General features: G+C 46.8%; 1 protein-coding gene across 13 annotated transcripts in view; it reads left to right on the top strand.

The window, feature by feature from the left end:
- The first annotated feature begins 350 nt into the window (after positions 1-350).
- TMEM229B (transmembrane protein 229B) overlaps positions 351-27,487 on the top strand; it is a 36,961-nt gene continuing 9,824 nt past the window's right edge. Inside the window, exons 1-5 of one of the 13 annotated variants that reach the window (XM_040558558.1) lie at positions 6,061-9,482; positions 9,783-9,888; positions 11,381-11,541; positions 12,191-12,973; positions 13,122-13,297. The gene's annotated coding sequence lies outside the window, so the exon portion shown is untranslated. The other 12 variants (XM_040558555.1, XM_040558554.1, XM_040558553.1 and 9 more) reach the window with 12 other exon arrangements.

Here is a 27,487-nt window from a genome sequence, read left to right as displayed (position 1 = left end):
GATTGTAAAACCATTCATATGATCAACTGCCTCTTCTGTGCCTGTTTACAAGTGGCTGCAGAGGGGCTAGGGCGCGCTTAGGTCATTGCAAACTTTTCATCTCAGAGCCAGCTTGTCGCATATGAACCTGGATGCTCTGCAGAGAACGATGCTCGCTCCCAGCACCAGGCCTCTGAGAGCTCAAGCATGCAGTGAACACATGACAAATGGGCAGTTCTGGAAATCCTCACACCTCCGTGTTCATCCTACTCCTTTTTTTATAAAGATTTTTTAAAATGAGATTTTATAATCTCAACTCCATTAGCTTTTTCTTTTCCATTCCTAGCTCAGGCTGAAAGAGAGAAGGCTGGATGAAGAAATAATAGCTTTTTTGCACCAGCAAACACAGGTGGGGGGAGCTGGGCAAGCCCTGAGGTGTACAGCACCATCAGCAGGTGCTCTCTCTGACATTTCTCCCTCCTGCCTGTCCCCTCAGCACAGAACAGCCTTCGTCTCCATCCCCCTCACCCCTGCCTCACTGCCTCCTCCTTCCTCCCTTCTCATTCTCGGAGCCCTCTCCTTCCTCCTCACCTCCTCCTCCTTCTCTGCTTGCTGTGACTAGAGAGGAGAATACAGATTTATGTATTCCCTACATGTGCTTCTCAGTTATTCCGGTCCATCTCTGGCTGTTGATTTCTCCTTCTCGTAGGTGAGTATCTCTTAGCTCTCTTCTTCCTTTCTCTTTGACCTTTCCTCTGCTCCTTGTAAGGCATTCTCTCCTCTCATGCTGTGAAATGATCTCTCTCACGCTCTCTCTCGACTATGTCTCTAGCCCAGTCCTCAGGACTTTCTAAAGGATGCTATTTCACAATAAATACATGAGCGCTGCATCTGACTGCTGTCCTCTGCATCTGTCTAACCAGAGACGGTATTTTTTTGAACATCAAAGATGTCTTAGCTATCCTAGCATATTTCTTCTCAGCTCTGTTGGAACATATATATGTGTGTATTTTTTTAAATCCAGCTTGAGTTAACCAGCACATGCAGTGCTGCCCTAGCTTGCACAGCTCGGTTGCTGAGGTAGTGCTAGCTGTGCGTTATTCTCCATTTCCCCTTTAAAATGCTCCATCTTTCTGACACTCCAGCTCTTGCAGTGAGATTGTGCGATCAGGTGACTCGGTGACAGGCTGGTTTGCTGCATTGTGGCATCCTTGGAGCAGCCACAGCGGTTTGCACGCAGTGTGTATGCTGAGGGGAGCGCCAGCCGGCACCCCGGGTTAGGCAGGGACGCACAAAGCTGCGGCGTTTCCCTTCCTGGTGTGTGTGGCACCTGCGGGCCCTGCAGCTCTGGGGCTGGAGGTGCCGTCCCTCAGCAGACAGCGGCCTTTCAGAGCGCCACTGTGGCCAGACATCTTGAGAGTCCTTCCCTGTAATTGCCTCGAGCCTGCACCGGGCTGCCATTGCCTCATCACTGTGACCATTTATTATTGATATCTGAGTTGCTGAGTCATTAAACAGAGGTCATAAAAACATCCTTATTCTGCTAAAAACATTAGCTCATCATTCCTGGTACTACAGAAGGCAGGAGAGACCCGGAAACCTGGTGACTGTCAGAAAGAGAGCGTGCACTGCCTGAGGGGCCTGGGCAGGCCCACGAGGCACCCACGGTCAGGTGGGAGAGGCAGGAGGTCGCCGAAATGCAGACCTGTGGGCTCTGGCCAGCTGCCACTTCTGGCGTTGTGTCACTTGAGGTTAGCCTTTCACTCCACAGTAGCTTGAGTTGTCTCTCTGTAAAGCAACAGACCCAGACATCTCCTTCACCTCTGCCTGCGGGTTTTGGAGGCGTTAGTTAACCAGCTGCCGCCGGCTGCACAGCCCGCTTAGCTCCACTGTTCTGGGGGGCAGAGGTACCGGAGCTGGTTGTGTGCTCCTCAGCTCCAGCTCAGGATTTCTGAGCTTAGAGAAAGGCGTCTTCCTCTGTTATCATACTGCATTAGAATTAATGTAGAATGAAAAAAGAATTTAATCTGTTTTACTATTTATGCCCTAAATTTACTTTCTTACTCCTCTTCCTTGGGCAATTTTCTGAAGCTGAAGAAGACCCTTCTGGGTGGAAGGACGCTTCTTGCAGGGATTATGTTTCCCTCTTTTACCAGCGAAGCCGCAGACCGATGTTTCCTCAGAGAGCCGCCTTTGATTTCCCGCACTGCAGGGCTGTCCCGTCAGCATCCAGACCCAGCCGCAGGCGGGCGAGGGCTGTGTCGCACACCCGCTCGGGTCTGGGCGTTACGGGTTGCTTTAGCAGGGTAAATAGGAGGCACCTTTACCGCAGGTACCGCCAGCACCGCGCACCGCCTCAGAGCAAGCGCTCCGGGCGGCGTCGCGAGGGCTCCCAGAGAAGGGTGCCGCCGGCACAAGGCTGCTCCCGGGGGGCCCGGGGGCCGGGAGGCAGCGCGGAGCAGCCGGGAAAGAGTTAAAGGAAGGTGGCGGGGCAGGCCGGCTGTCGGGAGCGAGCATGTGCAGATTGCGGCCGCATCGGGACTACGGGCGAGCGGGGCGGCCGCGCTTCGCCTCCCGCCGCCGGCCGCGGGGCGCCCATGGAGCCCGGTGAGGCGATGGGGCGGGAGGGGGGAGCGGAAAGGAGCCGCGGCACCTGCCCGGGGCCCGCCTCGCCGGCAGCGCTCCGGGGCCTCCCCGCGGCCCGGAGCCCGGGGATGCGCCGCCCGGGGCGGAAGGCGGGGGCTGGAGCCGTCGGTTTCGCTTTTCTGGCGGCGGGAACGAGACAAAGGCGGGCGGCGGCGGCGGGCGGGGGGAGGCCGGGCCTGAGGGAGCCGCGACCCCCAGGGCGCCGCCGCCTCGCCTCAGGGGGCCCGCGCGGTGCCGGGGAGCAGCGAGGTGGTGGAGGCGGAGCTGCTTCTCCCTGACATCTGCCCCCTTTATTTATTTATTTTGATAAAACCGAGGTGGTTTTCAAACGTCTTTGTTGCAGCGATTTCAGTCAAAGTTTCACGCGGGGAAGGGAAAAATAAACGTGGGGCAGATGGGCGTTTTGGGAGCAGAGCCGGGAGGCTGGGGGCTGGCTGTCATCCTCTCAGTGAGTTTTCTGCGGTGCTGGGAGGTCAGAAACCCGGATATTATCAGCAGCTGAAAGCAAGGGATTCCTCCCCTTCTTTTTTAACCGAAATCGGTGTCAGGGTGTTTGCTCTTGTTCCATTTTTGGCGTGGAAAACGCATTCAGAATGGCTGAATTTCTGCAAGATGGGAAATCTGATTCCTTCTGTCCATCCTTTGCACCAGGATTTTGAAAGCTGTCCCTAGGTTTTTTAGTACCTGGGATGCGATGCGAAGTGGTTTGCCCTTCCCTCTTAGGGTGAGCTGGGTCCTTACGCTAGGACTTCCTAGAGAGCTTTTGGCACTGCTGGTCCAAAAGTGCCAGGGAAGCACAGACTTGTTAAGTCTCCTAATTACACAGCAGCAGCAGCAGTAAAACTCTGCCAGGTGAAACGTTTCCTATTGTTCTCTGACATCGTTTATTTGACAGGTTTGTCGTGTTTCCCTCTTAGTTCTAAGGTAAATGCAGTCCCTGGGGGAGCTGATTTTTTTTGCAGGCGAGGTGGGTGGCAGTTCGACGACTGCTGGAGCTGTGGGCGTTGGGGATTTGCAAGAGGACCACATTGCCCAAAGAGCCATGGCTTCCAGGAATGCAAAAGCGTTAATATATGTACTGCAGCAGCTAGACACAGGGCTAGCCACCATTTGGTGGTAAATAGGAAGCTCAGAAAAAAAAACCAAACTGTAGAATTACTAGGAAACAGAAAGGGAAGGCTTATTGAAATGCAAGTGTTGACACCTGTAGCCACTTTTGGCCAATGCTGAGGAAAGCCCTGTAGGAAGTCTGTACTCACGGCACCGGGATGCCCACGGCACATCCTGGAGGCTCCTGAATCTCAGCACCTAGTCTCAGTGAGAAGGTACGGCCTCTTCTGTGCAGGGATGGCAGTAAATGCCTGTGTTCTGGGGAGGGGACAGCCCTATCTGGCGATAAATTGAGATTGTTCGCTTGAAGTTGAATGTACGTATTTTTCCCCTGAGTGGCTTTGTGCATGCCTGCGAACTTCATAGTTCTTCACTGAACAGATGTTACCCTTTTTGTAGGGAGGAAGCTGAGGCACAGATGTTTGTTTTTCACTGGTAGACTTGAAATTGAAACACAAAGCGTTAACTCCCAAGTTGCAGCTTCAACTAGCAGCTGCCTAACCAAAGGACAGCAAAACTGTTACAAACAGGTTATTCGCTGCCTGTGAGACACTTTGAGATCCTGCATGTTGAAGAAGGAAGCAGTATTAGCCTGTGGAAGGGAAATGGAGGGGCAAGCAGGTGCTGAGCTGATACTGCCTGTGCCTGCATATCGTCTTGCTGAGGTCTGGCAGCGTGGCTGCAGCCCTGGTCAGTGTTGCTGTTCCCACTCCGCAGCTGGGTGGCAGGGGAGGCTGGAGCAGCTTCCTCGGGAGAGTTCAAACCTTGGGATTCTCATTGCGAGATCCCGTGGCAGTCTGCGAGGAAGGTCAAGGGGGCTACAACGTGAGTTAAGGATAGCTTATTGACAGGTGGGTTGAGAGTAATGTAGATCTCTGCATGCGTGTGGAAATGATACCTGATAGTGGGAGCTCTGCAGTTGTGCTGACAATGTCATAATGTGATGTGGTGCCGAGCAGGGAAAGGCGAATTTAACCTTGAAGCGAGATGCTGGTTCCTGACCTCACGTGTAACACAGGAAGAGGTTTTTGGGTGAGGTGGAGTACTTTTGGAGGTGGTGGGCTTGGAGTCTTTAAAATGAGGTATCTGTTTACAATCTATACTTTAATTAAGCTCCTTAGAGAAGTCTTAAGGATTGCAGATGCAGGGATCCCTTTGGGCTTTTAATTTGTCTATGTCCTTATTCCTTCACATCAAGAGAGAATGAGTTGTTTTGCGGTGTCCTGAATGTACTTGCGTTACCTGTCCATTTGATTAAGGCAAGGACTGTACTCAGTTCTCGTGCTACAGGGCTGCAGCCAGTCACTGCATTGTATGCAGGAAGGATATTTTCTCTCAATGCGTAATTAGCCAGATGAATTTAGTTTTTGCCTTCCTCTGAAGCATCAGGAACGAGCCAGGTCGGGGCAGAACACGCAGAAGGAGGAAGTCTGGGGGCAGTGGGAAAGGAGGAGATTGCTCACCCTGCTGAGAACAGTGCACAAAGGTCTTTTTGCTGGCATTAGGTGCTCTGCTGGCAAGTCCCGTTTGTATCCTCAGAATCATACTTACCGTGGAGTTTGGGGCCAGGCTTTTAGATTTCCTCTGCAGCACATCGTGGGTTGCAGTGGGTCATCCGTGTGAGACCCGTTGAAACAGTCCTTTGCCAGTTTTGGAGCTGCTGCAGGGGCTGTGGTGTGGTTTTTTTGTGTTCTTTGTTCCTGGTATGTAAATCTAATCTCCTTAGACTAAAGGACCTCTGTCCTTATCCAGATTACTGAGATCTGTTGCAAGGAAACTGCATAAAATTTAATAAATTGATATCCGGGAGGTCTGCCTAGGTTTTAGGCAGAGTCCTTCCCGTCCTTAAACTTCGCAACCCGGAGTTTTTCCTCGTGGAAGATGAAGGGAAAGCATTCTGAAAAGCTCCTACAAAAGTAAAGCCTGACATAGCGGTACGGAGGAGACCTGTTTGCTGACACTGAAATCATAGAAGTGACAGGAAATTTTATTGTTGGCACTTGTGCCTTAGGATTCGTTGTTTTTGGATTGCCTTTAATAAATGTCATGCTTAAGGAAATGAAATCAAGTTGTTTTCTTTTAATGTTTTTTCCAGTCTCAGGCTGCCTACTATTACATGGTAAGACAAGAGAGGTACCAACATGACTAATTAAAGGGCAGCAGTGTTTCGTTCCCATGGGCTAATTATTCTGTAGAAAATGGGTCAATTACTTAGATAAATTGTTTGCCAGCAGGAGGCAGGAAAAGCCTCTGCTCCCACCCCTCTCCTTCCTTTGGTGGAAGGCACTGCCCACGTCCATAGGCGGTTGCAATACCTTGGTAAGTTTTCAGATGCTGAAGGCAGGCACTGAAGGTGGGAAGTGACCCCTGCGCCAACAGCAATGTGGTCCCTCCTGGCCTGGGTGCTCCTGTGCTGCTGTGGGTGAAGCAACGTCCAACGGCGGTGTTCCTCTGCGGGATCTGGGGTGAGAAGTGAAGTTGACCAGCACGAATGGGAGGTCGCTTTCGAAACAAATCTGCCTGTTTCAAAAGGTGAGGTAGGGTATTTTTCCTTACTTCTTCTGTAAGAAGATTCGTCATCTAGGGAGCTAATGTTTTCCTACGTGAAAGGTGGTACCTGTTTGTGGCTATGATTGGTAGGGGTTTGTAAATGATCCCCATTTACTTCTCAGATCTGCTTCCTGTATGTATTTTAATACCCTCTGGTGACTTGACTGCCTGCCCGCGTTGCTTGCTGTTAGCTCTGCAGGCTCTGAGCAGGCTGGGCAGGGGAGCGGAGGGCTGATGTCCTTGTACATCAGAAATAAATGCGGCTGGTTTTTCACGTTTCTGTGACGACACGTGAAGCAGGAGTATCCAGATGGTTTCCGAGCTCTTAGGTGAAGGTGCTTGTGCAGCCAACCAGAAAGAGTGCTGAAAGAAAGCCAGGCTGGGCAAAGGCTCTGGCTCCGCAGGAAGATTACCAACATCTGTGCCAATTGAGAACAAGGTGCTCTTTCTGGTCAGTCAGAGCGCTACATTCCTGGTTGTAAATGATACACCCAATAATGTCTGGTGCAAGCCAAAGCCCATGCCCTTCACAGGCCAGCTGAAACAAACGTAAATTCTATTTATTTGCAGGTGTACGCTGCTTTTTAATGCATCTCTGTAGGCTAAATGAAAGCTGGACTGCTTTAGAAATGTGTTTGTAGGCATATCTGAATGAGAGCCTTTTGGTTACTAGTTCAGAGGTGTCTAGTTATTAGTGCATGTAAAAGAGAGAAGCGTTTTATTGGCTTCATTTTGTTTTAGATCTTTATTAGCGCCAGCACACAAGGTTTGCCTCAACCTTGTTTCAACCCCCTCCACCCTCGCAGCCTTCCGTCAAAGCTGGATTAGATTACAGAGGGAATCTTCTCCACTGCAAATGTGTGCTGCCTTGCTTTCATTGCATAAGATCCAAGCGCTAGCAGTCGTTAGATAAGTGTTGATAGCATGAGCTGGTGGAGCTGTGGTGTGGCTCCTTCCCGGCTGCCCCTTGCCTCTCAGGTGCTCGGGGTATTGACGGTAGCCTTTACAAAGGACTTCTGCGAGGCACCGTGCTGTGCTGGGGGCGTGATGAAGTATTTGTGAAGGCGGAGGCTCCCTCCTTAGCATGGATAGCTGCGTACTCCAAAGTGCCTGCAGGGTTCGGGGAGCCTGGCTTGGTTTGTTTTCAGCTGGAGTGCTCGCACAGAAAATGGCCAGACTCAGTCAGCTCCACCAGCCTAATCTTGGCTAAGAGATTCTGGCTGGATCGCGTCTATACAGAGCTCTAGGTAGGCTGGTTCCTCGCTGCGTGTGGCGGTGTGCCTGATGGGAGTGGTGTCTGGCAGCCTCCTCTTCGGCTAACCTCACCAAGGTAGGTATGCGTAACCTGCGGGATGTTCTTTGGCCAACGTGTTTCCCTCGGGTTTTGTATCGGTTGAGGCTGATGGTAAGGATGTTTCCAGTAACTACTGGAAGAAGAAGAAGAATTTTTTTGTGCTTTCTGGTGTTTTCAACATGTGTATGTAGTTTCCCCTAGTGGCATGATAGGTGCCGTGTGATTTGGTTTATTTTGATCCAGCAGTTCTTTCCAAGGTAGATCTCGAAAATAAGCCTTCAATTGGTAGTGGACTTGCACAAGAACCACAGGATGTAGGGCACAGTTCATAAAATTGCTTTAAAGTCTACCAGGAAGAGAGGAGCTGCTGCGAAGGTAAGGTAATGATTCTTTAGCAATATAGATGTTGGCTGTCCTTGCTTGGGGTTTTCCATTGCCAGTTAATGCTTTACGTGGAGGTGAGATACTGGAGATAGATGGAGGTTTCTAAACCATCATCTTCAGTCACCTGAGCTGACAGGGGCTATATCCTATCAGCAGCGTCCCAGGCAGCTGAGCCATCCACTTTCTGTGCAAAATGGAAAACAGAGGTGCATATATAAAGCTGACAATTTGTTATGTTATATTGGCATATAACTCGTGGATACTCAAAAGGTCGATCCTTAGGGTGCAAGTCAGCTCTTAGCTGATTATATCCTTTAGGAAACAATTCCTCGGTTTGATGTTTGTATCATGAGGTATTAGTGCTCACCATGAAGGCAGCTAAAGGCTCTATTCTTCCATAGATTAGCTGGAGCGTAACTAGTTCTTCAAAGAGCAGGTCAATAAGTAGCACGTATTCTTATCTAAAAACATAATGTATGTACATGTTCTGATTCACCTCTGATTTTCACGGTAGGAGCCCTAAGAGCTGCAATAATGCCTAGTAGTCCAATTCCAAGGTAGGGTATGCTACCATGGAGCGGGGGGGAGGTTCGTTTTTTTCTTTTTTCTTTTCCCAGCTACATACCAGACGTACAAAGTGCCAGATTCTGATGAGAGAAATGTAGTTCTCATGGTATGAGATCGCTGTTTGGGAAACAAGGAGTGGACAATGTCAGGACAATGATTAACATTTGCTGTGCTTTGGACCAGGGCTTAGCAACGTTTGGAGTACTAAAAGCTGGAAGTGCTAACACCAGCACTTCCGTGGCATCCTTCTGAGAATCTCTCTGTTCTTAATGAATTTTCAGTGCCTCTCTGTGAGGCTGGTATTATTAGTGTCATTTTGCAGACAAGTAGATAAAATAAAATGCTTGTATAAGCACATTCTGCAAGCCAGGAAAATTCCTGAGTAAAATTCAGGAATATTAGTGTTTTGACCAGTTCTTGAGCTACCACCTTGAACTTTCTCTTTCGCCAGAAAAGAGGCTAGGGGCATTACTTGCGGTAGCTTTTTTCTTGTTAGGTTAGGAACCCTGAAAGTGAGACATTATGCAACATATCTAAGTATGCATGTGATACTTGAAAAAATGGTAATCAGATAAGTTGCTAGGCGACAGTACCCTGCCTTCAATTACCAAAAAGCCAGTGACTTTGCTTTCATGATGTAATGTGTTCTGTACTTCTTCATAAAGCAAGTGTAGGTGGAGTTTTGTGAGAGTTGCTCCTTTTAACTCTCCTCCTGCTCAACTGCCATCCTGCAAGGTCAGGTTTAACCCCAGTTTTAGAAGAAAAAACTTCACAGAACCTGAAATCAACAGGAAAAAATGTTTGCTGAGCTCTTCAAGGTAATGAAGTTTATCTAAGTGTATATAAGTAAATAACCTTCTGTCCCACGGGATTTCACCAGCTTGTGGGAAGTAGACCATAGCTCATCCCTGGGAACATGATAAGGAAAAGGGTGAGAGATTCATGCTAAGAGGTACGTGGCAGGGATATGTGGCAAGCTGTGAGGAAACCTTAAACACAGAGACCCGTTTGCCCCAAAGTACTGAGAGCTGTGGCAATGCACGAGAACCCATGTGTAAAGCCAGCTGGTTCGTTTTCACTGCTGTAGCAGGGAAGGAATGGAGGGAACATCAGCAGTGAGGTGTATGTGGGGAAACAGTCAGTGAGACTCTAATAGTACGAGACAGAGCTACCAGCACAGGGGAGTGTGTGTGTGTGTATGAAACCTGACTTTTTTTTTCTTTTTCTTTTTTTTTTTTTTTTTTAAAGACAGATTGCAGGATAACAACAACAAGAAATAAAGGCTCTTGGCAGTTATTCCAGGCCCGTTTCTGCTTTTTGGTGATAAATGGCCACAGAAGCATTTGCAGATACTGGAGGTGCGTGTGGGTGCCAGCACCTGCCTGTGCCTCTTCAGCTCTTGGGTGGTGGCAGGGCTTTTAAGAGGAAAATAGGAAACTGGGGGTCTGATGTGCTCCTCGAGGCTTTGCCAGAAGCCTTTAGTAGAAACAGTGGACTGCTGTAGAGGTATTTGCGAAAGTATTCCCCTAACCTTCCAGATACTTTGTTTTTCTCAGGAAATCCTGCTTTAGAGAGTTGGTTTTGGAACCTTGTTGTTGCTGCTCCTCTTCCAGAAGAGGAATTTCCTCTTGGGGAGGTGGGGATGGTGCAGTGGTGGCATGCCCGAGTTATGGCTGCAGTTTTTATTTCTTTTCTGTGGTTTTTATTTCTTCCCTCCTCTTGGGAAGGAGGCTCAGCCACACCTCCCGTGTTTGGGGTGCTGAAATATTCAGATCCCAGCTGGTCTGTGTGTGGGTTCGAAAGCCCTGATCGAAAGGCGTTGGGGAAGGAAGGGCGTGTTGGGAGTCCAGTTGGCAGTGACACCTGTATCATGCTCCATGTAAGCTGTGCCAGAGCGGGGTGAGTTTCTGAGAAGACAGATGCTTGCTTTCTATTTCCAAACCTGGCACTTTCTCCCCAGGAGAAGCCTAGATAAATTGAGCCACAATGCTGCTCAGTGGCTTCTCTGTTGGTGGAAATGTTCATTTTCATCACCAGGTAGTTGCGTGGACCTGAGCTTTCTTCTTTGGAGCACTTTGGAAATCAGGAAAAAGCATAAGTAGATAGTTGAAGGAACATGCAAGTAACCATTTCGCAGTCAGGAATTTCATCTCCATCATTCTCATTTGATGAGTGCTATTGCCTAGCTGTACTAAAGTGCAGGAACTGACAAGGAAGCCTGAATCTGTGGATTTTAGATTTTGAAATCAAGCCTTTACCTTCAGCTCCACCTCTCTGCTCATGTGTTACGATGTAGTATTTGCTAATGAAGAGTTTCCTCGATGTTTATTTTCTTTCAAGTGTAGATATGCGAGAAACTAAAACTATGGTTTCTCAAGCGTTTTGAGCTCCTAGAAACGGAAGGCTTCCTTCTGTTTTTCTTCTCAAAAAAAGGAATTTCTTCCTGCTGGGTGGTGGCCCGTGAGCCAAACCTGGGAAGTGATACGGCTGAGTACTACCAGCTTTTTGGGGGGGTAGTAGTCAAATGGATGGCACGTTCCTTGGTCCGGGTCACTGTGGCACCGCGTGGGTGCCAGTGAAGGGGCTGAATTGTGCAGCAAGGTGCAGAGCAGGACAGCGTTATCCCAAAGTTAGGCTGGTTGAAGCCTCTGGGGAACAGCAGCCTTATGTAGGTGGGTTCTGGTGAGGCATCCGCAACGTCCTCCTGCGAGAGGGCCTGCTCGGCCCCGCTCTGTCCCTCTTCTTCCACGCCAAGCCTTTGAGACAGGAGGGAGCCCTCGAACTGTGATACGTTGAGCTCAGCTGGCAATAAATATACCCCTTTGAAAATGTTGCTTTTGCTTTTTCCAGAGTGTGTTCAGCCTTGTGGCAGACAGTGGGGTGTATCCGTGACAGTTTATCATCTGCGATAGGAGATGGGATCTGTTTCTTATCTGAACAAAGAAGCAAACCAGGTGGCCCCGAGGCACAGCCCGTGGGTTAGATGCAATAGCGCACTTTCTAGTGCTCAGGTGTGTGCATTGAAGGAGTCGGGAGTGCGGTGTGGTTGTGTGTCTGGTAGCGTGTTGTTCTTCACTCTTTTAAAATCAATTTGCAGACAAATAGATCTGACTATGTAAAAAGAGCTCCCAGTATTCTATAAAAAGCGTTTCTTGGAAATACTCCTTGAAATGTTGTTTACATGTGTCTGATGAATAGTTCAGCAGAAACCTATACCCAACTGTGACAAAACACATACAATGAAAGTAGCATACGTGCAAATCATTTATGGGAACATTTAGTTTCGAGCAATTTAAACCAGAGCTGGTTAACAACAAAGTTCTTTTCCAATTTGATGTACAAATACCTGGCTGTTAAAATAGCAACTATTGCTCATGGTGAGAGAGGCTCCAAAGTAGATGCAAGAATCAGCGCGTATGCAGAAAGCACTAAATGTGTCTCTATAATACCCATGTTACATTGATTTAATTAGTGGTTTTATGCTATTCATCACTCCGTTAATCTTGGTGGGAAGGTTTTGTTGGGGGAGGATTAGTTATTCAATCTGCGTTTTTAATTGGAATGTTTTTGTAGTTCAGTGTTATCTAAATAAAAACAGTGGGTTTTTTTATTTTTTTAAGAGAAAATGTTTTGTTTCTCTTGAATTGCTGTTGGATTTAGGTGCTCAAACACTCTGAGATTCATCAGGATAATGTGAAGATCCCATTTGTTACACAGTCTGGCACGTAAATGTTCCTGCTCTGTAACGTCTTCACATGCGATTAATCCAGAAAACGTCTATGTATAGACAAGCCCTCCGAGTGTAAGATCTGTGAGGCTGAAGCTAGTACGATGCCGGATATTTTTGTGTTGGAACTGGCACCTCAAGGTGTGACTTATGTGAAAACCAGGAGCGTGGCATCCTAAATATCAGTGCTTGAAGAGATGGAGACGCTCGCGGGCTCTGCTCGCTGCCTGAGCCTGATGCAGAGGCGAAAGGCGGTCTCCTCGCCAGAGCAGGGGAGAAGCAGCAGCGCACGTGTCCCCCAAAACGGCTGGGGTGGGGGGCAGTGGCGGGGACCTGCCTATGTGAAGGCATGGGGTGGGGGGGGAGAGACGAAGAAATAAGAGATGCTGGGAGAAGCGAGGAGGTGGGGGAGATGGGGAGGCAATGTTAGGAGAAGGAGAATTGGGATGAAAAGGAGTCAGCAGCTTACTTAAAAAAAAAAAATTGGTTGATTGTCGAAGAAAAATATATAGAGAGAACGTTTTCTGGTAGACCCTTCAAGGGTTAACTGAGACCTTCGCTGAGATGGTAGCAGTGAGGAACCTGTTGTCACTGGCTCCAGTGAAGTTGCCCCGGTGTTTGCTGTGGCTGGGATCCAGAAGGACAGTGAAGAGCGGAAAGACCCAGCCCGGGCAGAGGAGAGGCAGCTGCCAGGAGCCAGCCCGGGCGAGGGGCAGGTACAGGCACCCACCTGGGGCTCTGCAGGGGTCAGGCCTCCCGCACCCCGTGTACTGGAGCTAAGCTCTTCACACACCTAGCTCTTTCAGTGCCTAAAGCCTCTTAGACTGCGCTCCGTTAAAATAAAACTGTACTGCTTTGCTCTAGGAAGGCTGTCTGGTCGGCGTATTAGCTGTTGGTCACACGCAGCGGGCTCGGAAGCGGCAGGCGTCTGAAGCGGCCTGGACCTGCTGGAGACAACCTGGCTGCTCTGCGGATGCTGTGAGCCAGGAGCAAAGCGGGACCCAGAAGCGGGAGAGCTCCAGGATTCCTCCCCAGAAGAGGTAAGAGCTGGGGACTGAAAGCGTAGGGAGTGGGCTCTAGAGCAGAAAATCAGAGCAGTTCTCCGAGCACAGAGGTGAGTGGTTTGTAAATGTGACCTTTAAAATTCAAATGTGTAGAGTGGATGAGTGATGGTCAAGAGGTGAAGTTATTTCCACTGGTTCAATCTCTGAATTGCTTCCCAGAGGTGTAAATAAGGTCGCTGTCTGCACACATTGCCCTTGATTTCATTCTGCTTTGTGTCACGTTGTTTTGATCGCTCGTAATTTGTATTGCCAAACTTATTCCAGTGTTATTGTCTCTTTAAAACCTCACACACGCACTGCCTCAGGCAGTTAAAACAATCAGGACAGTGGAACAGCGTCTCTGAACTAAAGGAGAGCAGTAGGTAAAGAGCGGAGGGTTGATCTCTCTGCTGGTAGAAGCACAGGTGTGAGTCAGATGATGTGCAGTCTATTCCTGGCCGTGACAAGCAGTGCAGTCTCTGCACCTGATTCACCAACGTGCTACTCTGCTAATCTTCTCAGGCTCAGCTTGCCTCTATCTGTTGCAGCCCGCTACACTTGCGTAGAGTGGATGTAAAATGCTATCAAATCGGAAGGTGATTTAAAACCTGGAGCAAAGCTTTACATTGATGCTGGCAGATGGACTAGACACTGCGGGACCACGATGACAGTCTCCAGACCCTGCAGCCTTTTCAGAGTGCTCTGCGAGTCTGCGGTACGTGGTGTGGTGCCCTAACAGGGGGCTAAGCACTGGTGCTCTGATACGGCTTGCAGCAGTTCAAGCTACAGTCTTGTTTTCTGTGTTGTGGATGAGGCTTCATGGTAGGTCGTGCACAGTGCTCTATCTCTGACTGGGAGCTCGCTTTGAATTCTCCACATGTACCACCTACACGTGCAGACTTGTGTAGCACCTGCCTCCCTCAGCCTGTCCTCTGCCTCAGGGGTCTCATTGCCATCTCTCAACTGGGGAGCTGACCAAGTCAGCTGCTGAAGGAAAGCAGCAGGCTGAACCGTGGCAATGCTCACGGTGAGGGGTCAGCTGCTGCCTCGGGCTCTGGGTGTGTTTGTGCTGCTGGTTGTGCAGCTGAACACGGGGCTTCAGTTGGTCAAAACACGTCATCTACTGAGCGGTAAGGCTCCGGCCAGTGCTGCAAGGTTATGACAAAGCAAGTGTCAGCAGCTTCCCGGGAAGGTTGCTGCTGCTGGACTGAGCCCTGGAATGAATCCAGCCGTTTTGTCAACGATGCAGCTCTGAGTACTTCTGAAGAAAGCTGTGTCTGGCAAGCGCTGTGGTGTATGGTACTATTGCTGTGAGTAGAGCAAATGCTGCTTATCGCATGCCCTCAAGAGCCATCAAAGGATGCGCAGACGTCTCCTATTACTGTTAAAACAAAAACTGAGTGCCGCATGGGCACAAGAAAACATAGATCCACTGGCAGCAGAACAAGACTATGAATAATTCATTCCTCCAGTGCCTCCTGTATGTTCCATCCACTCAGGCTGTTCAGGATGCTGTCTGCCGGGGATGGAGACAGATCTGCTTCCACAGCCACGGGGACATGACCCTGCAGGCTGTGATCAGCACTCTGCTCGCCTTGCCCTCCACAAAACTGGCTTGTGCACTGTTGTGACATCCTTGAGGACACAGAAGTAACCTTTGATCATCCTGTGGGCTGTTGGTAGGAACTCAAGTAGCACCGACAAAACTGGGATGTGTCCACTAATAGCAGCCTGGAATTGTCTGTGAGGTGGAGGAAATGAGTCAGAACCAAGGTGGAAGCACCGACTGCTCTGGCCTGTTTTGCGAAAGGTGGTAAGGGGGTCATCTGCTGTAAGTCTTCAGAGCACAGCTAGGATTTTTCTTTCCATTTGGAGCACCGTAGTGAAAAAGATAATGTTTAAATGGCTGTTTGGGAACTTCTGTAAAATATGTGGTGTTTTTTTTCTCAACTCATTTACTAGTGGTCATTTGTCTGCATAGTAGTTAGAAACCTTGTTGGCAGCCGAAGCTGAGAGGTGCCAAGAATTTATGAAACTGCAGAGGCTAAATTCTCTTCTCATAGCACGGACTGCTCTGAGCTCTGGTAAGAGGTGCATTGGGAGCTCAGGGTGAGAGAAAGCTTCGCTGAAGGTTCATTCAGAGGTTGTTCTTAAGCGCAAAATACACAGATGTGGAGGGGTTTCTACTCTCTTTTGCTTTTTCCCTCTGGCTTGTTGGTATGAAGATTCCTTCAGCCATGTCACATACCTAGGCTGCAACATGTATACCATACTGCAGAGTTTTGAATATTTTTCCCCATTTTCCTTCTGCATCTTCCAGATTTGGTCTTGGCTATTAGGCTTTTGCTGAGAGGTATTTACACTTTTAGTGTGGGTAAAGGTACCTGTAACTAGCAGCTTCTACAGAAATGATGGGCTTCTTAAAGGAAAAGTTCAACCCTTGAACTTAGAGCTGACTTGTAATGTCCCCTACCTCATTTTGAGAGCAGTTCAAATGCTCTTCCACAAATATAAGCTCTCAGGAAGGAAACTTAAAGGCATTTCAATCAAGACACAATAACTCGCATCCAGAACAGTTTTCAGCTTCTGATTTCAGCAAGTTGCCTTAATTTGCCCCAAGAGTGACCCACCTTTGGAGTTGTCCTAGTCCAGAAGCTGAGGGAAGTCATGGATGGGAAACAAAGATGAAATCCCAGGCTGAGTTTGAAGAGCTCTCTTTGAAAGAAGCGGTGGAAGCATCCTGGGGGAAGTCTGCCCAGCTGGGCTGAGAGATGTGGGGCCCCTCCCCAAAGGGGGTTCTGAAGAAAGAAAGGGCTGTTCCTGAAGCAGGTAAAAAGCATTTGTCCGCCTGTGGTCTGGGCAGCAGTGAGAAGAGGATAGACTGGAAAAATACTTTTTAAATTGGAGAAAGAAGTAGACAAACAGAGCAGGCGGTGGATTTGTGGTTTCCATAGTGATGAACTGTGGAAGCTTTTGTACGGCTGAGCTTTGCCTCACTGCAATCATAGTTGAAGGCTATGAGCATTCAACTCTTCTGCCAGGGAAGTATAAATGTATATCAAACATAGAATCGGCTGAAAAATGCAACTGCCAGTCTGTTATTTATTATGTTCGTCACGTTACCTGAATACGTGGATGTCAGGAAGCTTGGCTCTATCATGGCTTATTTTTCCTTTCTGTTGTCCTGTGCCGTAACAATACGTGTGATAATACTGTGACTGTACCACAGTTCTTGTTGTACCAGTCAGTGATGTGCTGACCTCTGTCCTTTGCTTTCTTCTCATGTGTACATGCATCTGTGACTCTCTGCTCATCTACACTGATCTCAAACGAGCACTGATCAAGAAACATATACCTAACTCTTTCAGCGTGCTAACTGATCTCAGTACCACCCTGTGAAACTTGGGCAGGTGTACTTCATACTTCGTGTAACCTCAGCTGTTCCTGCAGAAAACAGAAATAAGCTGCATGTGACATAAAGTCATCATTTATTTTAATAAGAATTTTGGGAGTGTTTTAATAGTCAAGTATATGACCTTTTGGGGAATTCTTGCATATGGAGAGTGATGTATGCGATTAAGTGGTTGAATTTGAGAGTATTTAAATCTGGCTTTCAAGAGATGTTGGAGTGCAGAATTTTTCGGTATGATCAGCAGGTCATAGAGGCAGAGGAAAGAGCACCTTAGCGAGGATGTACACATCAGACACATCCCAGTCCTGCCTGCCCACCTGCACAGGCCATTCCTCATGAGTCACAGGCATTAGTGCCTCCTCTGCTACTGGATGTTTCTCGTGCTCACCCCCTGAACAGAGCTCCCTTACCTTGAGCATTTGTTTTCCTTGTTGGATGGATGTAATTGGTCATCTGTTCCCTTTGTAGAAAGGAATGTTAATTATTTTCAGAATGCTAATTAAGTTGCTGATGAGGAGCTTTACTGCAGCAACATTTCCTTTAATTACTCACTCAACTGCTGTACGGAGCAGCTTATTGAGGATGCTGTTAAATACAAATGCGTGTATCTGGCTCAGAGATGCACCTTCAGGCTCCCTAGAAAAAAAATCTCTGGTAAATTCAGGAATCCACGTGACACAGATGATTGAGCAAACGAGGCTGGTGCTGAGAGCCACCTAGTCATGCAGCCTTTTTAACTCGGTGTGAATTCAGTGCTTCTGCAGGCGGCTGGCTGCAGGTGCTCTCCGTATTCCAGTAGTGTTGCATGGCTTTTGGCCGTGTCAATGACCACTCGTGCTACCTGCCACGCTAATCTGTAGCTAGATGCAGCTCTTGCACCAAATAGTTTGGTCTAATTAGCCAGGTAGCAGCCAGAGGCACAGGAAGATGGGGTGACTCATCCAAGGTCATGCCTCAGATCCTAGCAAACCTAGTAACAAAACTGAGGTTTCGCGAGTCCTGTGTTGCTACACAGTACTATTTAGCCTTTTGCGTCTCCCTTGGGACCGCTGCACGACTTGCATCAGTTTGCATATTGCTTCATGAGGCAGCACAGCCTCGTGACAACCCAGTCCATGTGTCCACCTTGGCATTGACTTAGGAATGTCCTTTTGCTTCTCCATCTGAGTCCCGGATGCTTCTTGCTTCTCTCCTTTTTTTCCCACCCTTCATTGTAGAGATCTCAATGTCTTCTAGAATTGCTCTGGGAGAGCTACAATATTGTACATGGCGCTTTAGTTGTACTCCCAGAATGAGAAGTATTGAGTTGGATCTCCAGCATCCCATACTTCTTAAGTGCTGAGCCTTTCTGCAGCTCTGCAACAGAGCTTCACTTCCTTGCAGCATCCTCTGATGTGTGGTCCAATCTCCAAGACTTCATCCCAGTCTTCTAAAGCCTCTGCCACTTGATAACTCCTATGCTCTTAATCAGACTCGTGGAATTTTTCACACTCTGTGGCTCCACCAGGGAGGATGATGGGAGAGGGCTGCTGAAAGGGAGCTGCTTCCAGGCAGCAGAAGGAGCTCCCTGTGTTTGTATGCTGATCATCATAGACCCAGTCAGAGAAGGAAGGAGGATCTGTCAGTGCTACAGCTACAGTGCAAAACTTCATACCTTGTAATGTGCTGTCAGAGTGTCTACGTTCATGTGACTGAGAGTGACTTAAGGCTTAAAGTGAGAAATACCTTAGAAAACTGTTACCAGCATGGGGTATCAAAAGTCACCCTCCAATTCTTGTGTGTTTTCAGGAGCGGATGTGTGCTGCTAGAACAACTTGTGTCTGTCATCCACACATAACTACTGCCTTGGCTGGGCACCTGTGTTTAAAAGTTACCTCTGCATATGCAGCATTTCAGTTAACTCTGTGTATCATTGCAGTTGTGAGAACTCTGAGAGACAAGGAAGATACAGCAAAGCAAGCTGGTTAGCTACAGCGTAGGTACGATGTAGGTTCTAAGTTAGTATTGGTCTAAGCACAGAGAGCATGCTTGGGAAATGTCTGGGTAGCTGTTTTGAGCACCTTGGCATTGCTATAAACTGTTGTGCAAATTAGTGGAATTCTTGCTGTTTGGCATGTGTGTGATGTGGCAGGCTTATTGTTGTGTGTATAAAGATTAGTTATATAATGGAAGCATATTCAGGTTGGTTTAGTCATGGTGGGTGATAAGAACTTATATTCTTACTCATCCTACTGACAGTGTATTGCTTAGATACCCACTGACTGTCATAAAAGTCCTTACGTGCTGCAGGTACGCGTACCTCCAGAAAGGAACGGACGAGATGACCAGAAGGTATGCCTCCAGGACTGTCAATAGCGGATGCATGATTCAGGCACCAAAATGACAGCTCGTAAGCATTTTACATAAGCAGGGACAACATATGCTGCTGCTCTGGTTCCATTTGCTGTGGGCCACCTGATGCTGTATTTGTTGAGCAGATTTTAAAGATGATTTAAAAAGAATTTAGGGTTTGGGTTTTTTGGAGAGTATTTTTTTCTTTTTTTAAAAATTATTTTCCCTGTTAGCCAATGTGAGCAGGATCAAACTGCTCAAATTTGAAACTGAGGAATTCCATCTTTGTCTTGTCACGAGATAATTCCCAACACACACAAGAGAACTGACATGTTTGTTCAGTGGGCACTTTGCCCAGAAGCATGAGGTACCTATTGTTGCCCAGAAAGAAAATAAGATAGACTAAAAAAACTTATAAGACCTGGAGTTATCCTATGTAACCTCTGGTGTTTAACTGAGGTGGATAAATCAGGGTTCTACATGCTTTAAACACCTTTAAGGAGGTATGGGAAAGGTGCAGCAATGGTACCATCAGGAATGTGTAGGCTCTGCTCTTGTCTACAGGATATCCATCTCTAGCTGACATCCCAGGCTCTACTTAACTACCAATGAGAGGCTGCAGAGACAAAGCTTATATCTAAGGTGTCGTTATGTGCCTGAAGTCCATGAATGAATTTGGATATATGTACATAGTGAGAGGGAAAGTTTATATGAAATTCAAAAGCTGCTAAAACTGTGTCATGCAAATAATCCACTTGTTAGAACGCCATTGTGCTGCAGTAACGGTGTGAGGCAGATTACTGCAGGCTGCATCTCAAAGAACAAGTGTGCCCCAGTAAGGGCACGTTTCAGTCAATTTTAGTGAGAGCTCTGTGCCTGCACAGAGCTCCTCACTGCTTAACTAACAACTGTCTCCTAAAATAACAAGCAGTATTTTAGAGTATATCTTTATCTTTTATCTTCAGGAAACTGTAGGATAAACTGAAAACATGAGTCAGGAGTTAAGGGCACCTGAAATGAACAGCTGGGCAGAAAGACCCAGATAGAAGATAGTCTGACTCTGGAAAAACCCTGTGCTGTCCTGGAGCTGTGTGACAGGTCACTAGCTGGGCAGGACGCTTCTGTCACCCCTGGCTAAGGCCATTCTGTGTAAACACAAAAGGACAATTACACAGTAACTGGATAAAGCGTTAGATTACAGTTGGACAGAATGAAGTCAGGTGAATTGCCCTGCAGTGAAAAGGCCTCTGCAGTTGCATGAGCCTCCAGAACATCACAGGGTTTGCCTCCATTCTGTCCTCCTTTCTATAAAGAGTGGCAGGGCCATGTTTTTTTCTTTTCTGGTTGTGCTTCCCAGGCTCCACGGGGAAGCTAAGTCCTTCCTACCAGGTGTGGAGCACAGTAAGCTTCCTTTGGCAAGTTCAGAGAAATTACTGGAGTGCTTGGTAAATGAGAGAAACTAATTACAGGAGGTGTTAAGAAAGAACTGAACTTGGTGGATGGGAAGTAGTTATCTGACCACTTCCTCTTATGCATTCCTGTCTGATGTAAATGACTCTGTAGAGCGCAGGCTGGTAGGTAATATCTCTTACAGCTGAGGGTGTCCTGGATATCGTAGGATTTGCTAGTAGGCTGCCGTGAAACTTCAAGAATAACTTCTCCTGGGAACCAGCTGAGGTACGTTTGGTTCAGTATTCCTTTCTCTTCAAAGATCAAGCACAGTGTGGTTTTCTAAGGTGTGGTAGTATGTTTGGTTGGGTCAACTGATGATGACGGGGTGGTGGGGAACAGTAAGTTTCAGATACTAAGGCTGCCTTTGGGCTTGAAGCTTTTTCAAGTTGTGTCAGGTTTCTGTCCCTGATCTGGCCAGAGTAGTAAGACCGAAGCTACTTAGAACATGGTCTGGGTCTGCAGTGGGTCTGATTGTCCCCGGCACAAGCATTTTGCCTGTGGAGCCCAGCAGTGGAGACACTGCACATCGCAACGCCAGCTACCGGACAGAGACACTGGGCTACCAACTGCGCCTTCTCCGCACTCGTGTCCCCACGTGTTCCTGAAGCCCCTGTATGACCACCAAAGTATTTTTGTGAGGGGAATTCAGGGCTGGTGAAAGGTACTGTCTGGGCTGTCCAAAGCTACATCTGTGCTTCTGTAAAGGAAAAGAGAAATTCTGAGACTGAGAACATGAGCTTTCTGTGTGGTATTGATATGAGTCATCTGTTTTGGGAAGAGCAGCTTCCAGAGGCAAGTTTTGTTGTTGTTGTTGTTTTTTTGTTTTTTTTAAAGAGTCAACTGGTGTCTGGCTTCTTTTCTGAGATGGCCAAGGATCTGGACTAATTAGTGCCTGTGGTTGGATTATGAGGGTATGTTTTGTCAATCATTGCAAATTAAATGTATATGAGAAAAGAGAAGAGCTTTATGTCTTAGAACATTTTATTTTAAAGCCCAGGTAACAGAATAATAGGATTCTGTTTTTTTAAATTTTGCTGCTTCTGCAGTAGTAGTGAATTAAGAAAGATGACATGGTATGATATGGCCTTTGAGGCACTGGCTGGCATTCCTTGTGCATTTGTACAGGCCCTTGGTACCTGCATTTTCTGATACCTGGCTACATCTTGTGGTGGTAATATCTTAACTGTGAGGTATTCTGACACAACTGGGTGCAATGAACTTGGCTGTCTTAATAAAATTCTGCTTTAGAAAGGTGGTATTTTTCCTCCTGTCTCCCACTTCACCCATAACGTTAGCATTTGGGATGGATGGATGCAATGGCAGGATCCGGCATTTGGAGCTCTCAGCCAGTGATGTGTGCTGCTAGCCCAGGGCTGAGGCTGCAGGAGTTGATACCCAAGAGCCTTCTCCTGCTGCTGAGCATTCCGTTGGGGTGTTAGTCAATTGATAGCCGTGCCCTGCTGCAGTGCCAGGTTGGGGGAGATAGGTTTTAAAATAGTGGTCTTCCCTTTTTTCTCAGGCTAAAAGAGGCCAGTGGAGATGGTCTGGCTCTGCTAAGTCATTTTCTCCTCTTTCTGCATGCTGCAGCTTCTTCAGACAGAAGGGAGTGCTGAACTAGAGTAGCATAGAGTGAACTCCAGCCTGCAGAGCAGAGTAGAATTTACTTTTTATAAAACTAAAATTGCGTCTAATGTCAAGGGAAGCCGTTTCCAGTGTAGTCTTCTGAGCAGAGTCATCTGAGACAAGAGACTGGCAGAGAAGCACTCTTTGACTTACCTTGGCACCTTTTATTTTGGGGGTTTTGTCAGCTCACTGACAGCAAATGCAGCCAAGGATAACAATCTTCCACTTTTCTCCCAGTGCTCTCGAGGTTATTTTTCATCCCAGAGCAGCCTTTTGATCCATATTCCACTGTCTCCCTCTTCCTCTTCCCATTCTTCTGTATTATGGCAGCTCAGCTTCCAAAGCAAGACTTGCAAAGAGCAAATCTCTCCTAACCTGGCAGTACAATTACATCCCTGGACTTAACTTTGGCACTCAACAAAACCGTTTCGTTGTTCCAGCTGTGTTGCTTCTATGTGTGCTAGCGCAGGAAGATAATGTGGCTAAATGGCTCCAGTGGAGCTCTCACAGGTCTTTTGTCTGTTGCCCTGGTTGGCCACAGAGAGGGTCTTTACATGTCTTCCCCATCTCCTCTGGTTTAGATGTCTTGTCCCCATCTGAGTGCTGCCTCTTCTCCGTGACCGCTCAGCAGGTCAGTAATGAGAGGAAAATAGCCTGTCTTCCAATACATTTTCTAGTCCCATCAAGGTTCTGAGGCAGGCTGGTTTGGAGGCTGTAAACTTTGGGTGGGTAGAAAGAAGTGGGATGGAACATGTATCCCGGTTTTGTCTTGTCGCTGTACTAGCTGCAGAGAGCTATGGATCCTCACTATTATCTGCTTAGGTGAAGTTAGTGGTTACGAAACAGAATGAGTTTACTTGCCCAACATCTGTCTCCTACAAGGATTCTGCTACTAATACACTCACAGTTTTATTTCTACATGTGCACTCTTCCTTGTTTCCTTCTACTCTACAAATACTCCAGAGTCTTTCCACCCTACTTCTTTAGATCCATCTTCTGTTCTCAGTGCAAAGTTCTTGCAAAGTTTTTTTTTCCAGTTAATTCTCACCAGCTTTCCCTCTCTTACTGTGCTTTGGCTCCCTGAGTCTTAGGAGAGCCAACACAAATACAGTAGCAGTTTTAAGGAAGAAAATCACTCCACCTCTTACTGCGGCAGCTGTGTGTGTGGACTTCAACTCAGGTATCCCTTTGTCTTTGTGCATTGACCTTTCATGACTGTGCCATCTTTCTCCACCTCAGAGTGGAAAATATCTCCTGTGCAGATCGACAGCTGATAGGAGTGAAGAGGTGACTATTATTTTAACCTCCTTGCTGAATTTAGGATTAGAGTTAGTAGTTCTTAAGGATTTTCTGTTCTAAGGTAGAAGCTTATGAAGGTGGAGAGTTAATTCCCTTTTCAGGTATTTAGCAAGTAGGTGGTCTTAACATGATACAGTTAAATTCCACTGGTCCTGAAGGAGATGCTTGATAGGTGCTATCCACAAGAGATGGTTTAGAATTTTTCAGAAGACTAAGTGTGTACATCAGATCTGGCTTAAGGGGTGAATAAGAGTAGGATCTGAGCATCTACCACACCCCCAAACTGCTAAATCTGCAAAGCAATCTGAAGCTGTGATACCGCTTTATTTCATGATCTGGGCTACCCTGTGCTATGAAAGATGAATTCCTGGACTTGGCATACAGAAGTATCCGAAGCATCTCTGTGCACATATGTATTGACTCTTCTGTCTTATTTCAAGTAACCTGAGGTCTTAGATGAATGTTGACTAATAAATACAGGCTATTTGTGAAAATGCTGTCCTGTGAGTGATGAATCTGTGCACTAGTTTTATCAGGGAAACTGTTTAGTAAAGCATAGTCATTGGGACATGCCGCAGTTAAAAAAGGAAATGTGGAAGAAAGATAGAGGCATAATATTAAATGGATATACTTTCATATGGGCTGTGTAAAGGCTGGAATTGAACCTGCCCTGTGGAGCTGTGATAAATGATTGGCAGGCACAGGTAGGAATCCTGAATCCAGTAATAGCGTTTGCAGAAGGTCACTTCAACATAAAAAAAAAAAATGAACATAATGAAAAGTAATTATAGGGAAAAAATCCATCCCTGTCGATTAGAGGAGAAGAGAATGCAAATAAAGCAAACAATAAGAACATATATGTGCCTATGTATTTTGATACATGTGTACATCTGTAGATAGCATTAAAAATTATGTAGGCACGGTGTGTTGGTTTGCCTTTGTTAAAGCAGATGTCTCTGGTCCAGTCCCAATTGGACCGTGAGAGAGCAGTTCAGTTCTGTGACTTAGGAGAGAAGCAGTAAGAAGCTCAGGAAGAACTGGACAGGAACCAAGGTGATGTCAGCTGTAGTCAGAAGAGAAGCAGGGCATCCTTATGATCCGGCTCGCTGGCTCATGAGCTGGAGTGCATGAAGCTGCAGCTGGGAGCACATGTTGCTGCTGGAAGAACTAGTGCTGGGAAATACCTCTGGGACTGCACCTTCATAAGCTGACTGATTGGAAAAGGAGGGAGCTGCAGGATGAGGCAGTGAAAGCTCAAGGGCTGATGCTGAGTTAAACTGATGGCTGAAGAGGCTTCCTTGAATGGTAGGTGGAAATAGGTGGGCAAATGCCAGTTCCACATGGAGCGCAGATGTCGAGTTATTGTTTTATTTGAAAGAGGTCATATGTAGCTTACCACCTTTCAGAAGGCTGATAATTTCAGTCAGATTTCCCTGTGGGAAGGCTCTGGTGCTGCCTTCTTGGGATATAAAGCACACAGTCAGATGAAAGACTCTGATTTGAGGAGAACTATAAACCACCAAACACTGGAGATTTATGAAGGATTTGTTGCTTCATGCCTACAAAAAAGGAAAATGGCAGGAGCGCATAAAAATTGAAGATGGTGTGTATGTAGTTGTAACCCAGATGATAAGCTTCCTGACACTTTGAGGAAATAACAGCACTGAAAATGTAAGCCTGCTTTTGCAAAGATGTAAGTGGCAACAAACTACCCAACACAGTGGAGAAGTATGTCTGCTGTGTAGGAGCCAGGCCCTAAAACCTGATTTTTTTTTTTAAACTTGTTTTTCAGGACAGAGAAATCTGACTGGTCTGTGAAGACAGATATACTCACTGATAGCAGTTACAGGCTGCTTGCTGTTCTTTCTGAACTGAAATAAACCTGAACAATAGAGAACAAAACTCACCGCTAATTTATTTGGCCATACAATGGATTTCCACTGCTGATTATGTACTTTGCCAAGGCAGTGATGGCATGAGTAATTCCCGTGGTCAGCTAATGGGTGGGCACTAGTGGGAGAAACTCTCTGGGAAACTGCTTCAGAAGAGCTGCCTTTCCCAGCTGTAGCCATGGGTGCCTACTTCAGGATCTTGTCAGACATGGTGAGCTGGCGAGTAGGAGCCTGGGATTTATCCTGCTCTACCCTTCCTTCCTGGGATATTTCTACCTCTGAGAACCTAAGTGAACTAGAAATTAAGATGAGATAGCCACCATCTCAGAGGAGCCACTAGCATTCCTTGGGTAAAAAAGAACAATTTAGCGATTTGGGACTCATGAAGTTTCCTCTTCCAGGGATGTTAGGAGGAAATTTGAGGTTTCACAGCCTGGCAAATAGCAGATAGCACTTGGAAGAACTAGTTACTTCACATCTTAGTGGTAGTTTGATGTTAGGAATGAAAATATATATTCACAGAATACTAGAGGAGAAAATACTGAGGAGGAAAATAACCATGTAGAATTGCCATGAAGAGACTTCAAAAAGTTTCTTTCTATCTTTCCCCTATTGATGACAGTCTAGGGCCCTGTTTCTGAAGGTGCTTGAAGTGTTCTCTCTCTTGTTTTATCTGTCTTCATGCAGTGTCTTGTGCTTGCAAGCTTTAAACATAACTCAGCATAAGCCACCATGCGAGATTTCTTTATGGTCTGCAGCAGTTGTGGTCCCCCTCAGATGAAGAGTCACTGGATTCTTGCTCTAGGTGTTTACACTACCCGGTTACCAGCTAACTACTGTCAGTCGAACAGTGGAAGTTTATAAAGGCCTGTGCACTGGAGAAGAGTAATAAAAAGAGAAGGAAATAGTTCTTTGCAGTTGTGTGTATAAATAGCAAGAATTTTTAGAAGCTGGTTTTTTATGCTCCAGTAAAAGAAGCAGCCAACTTCTGAAATGCTGCTTTTAGTTTCTCCTGCAGCTGGCTAGGAGAGGCTGCCTTGGATCTGTCTACAGTTCTATTTTTTTTGTCTTTTTACACTGCTTTTCTTCACAGATTTAAGTGACTTGGATTTTGTCACACTATTAGCAGGCTAGGATTTTAGATACACGTACTTCAGTGCCTTGATCATAAGACTCTTTTCTTCCAAGCTTCATTTTCAATGTGGAATGTGTTTGGATTTCTTGTCATTCTTATTGCCAAACCTGGTTTTTCTCCACTGCATGCAGATTCTGCCTTGTTGCTGCAGATTGTTCAGAAGAGTTGGGTTAAGCATGCTTAGTTGTTACTCTCAGAATGATATTGACCTCTGAGTTGTCCAAATCAATTTATTGTTGTAGGGCTGTTCATCAGGAGTGGACCGGTATACTTGTTTTTCATTTAGCTTTAGAAAATGGGGGAGAGGGGGCATTTGCTGAGAATAAAAAGGAGGAGGGGGAACTTTTTCAAAAAAAATAACTGAATTTCCAAACAGGCTTAAGAAATCATGAAATACAAGCATCGTGTCTTGACCTTAATGTTGTCTCTCCTTTATGTCTCTAGGCTCTTTAGTGGCAGTGGAAAGGATATTGGCTACAGCTTATACATTCTCAGCATGTTCTTAGGATAAATTCTCTCTCTCCATTCATCACTCTGTTTTGGGTTGCTTTTTCCTAGTAAGCCATGATGTGCATTATGTTCTCTGAATGTCAGATTTGCTTCAGTCAGCTAATGCAACATGCTAAGCTCAAGCTTTCAAAACCAGCCGTGAATGTGGATTGCCGCTGTACGTAAGTGCACGCATTGAAATGAAGGTCCAGGCAGTGAAGAGCCAGGCAGTTGCCCACCAGGAACTACCAATGCAGAGATCTAGGCTGTAAACTTAACGGTAGCTTTGGAAAAATCACTTCTGGGAAGTCAGTTCTGCCCTCACTGCAGAGAATAAAGTAAACCTGGGCTACTGTTAAAGCTTTATTTTAAGGCTTTCCAGCAATTGAGCAGCCCAAAACTGGAGAAAAGCTGACGCAGATTCTGCAGGCTGGTTGTGCAGGCTCCCTGTGGGCAGACCTTCTGCAGGGCTGGTCCCCTCCTCTGCAGGGCTGACGGGGGGCTCTGCCCGCTCCTACAGCAGGTCCCTGGCTTCAGAGCCTCCGCTCTATGCT

The sequence above is a fragment of the Cygnus olor genome, chromosome 5, assembly GCF_009769625.2.
Source record: "Cygnus olor isolate bCygOlo1 chromosome 5, bCygOlo1.pri.v2, whole genome shotgun sequence".
Taxonomy (NCBI): Eukaryota; Metazoa; Chordata; class Aves; order Anseriformes; family Anatidae; genus Cygnus; species Cygnus olor.
This window is presented reverse-complemented; position numbering and strand designations above follow the sequence as displayed.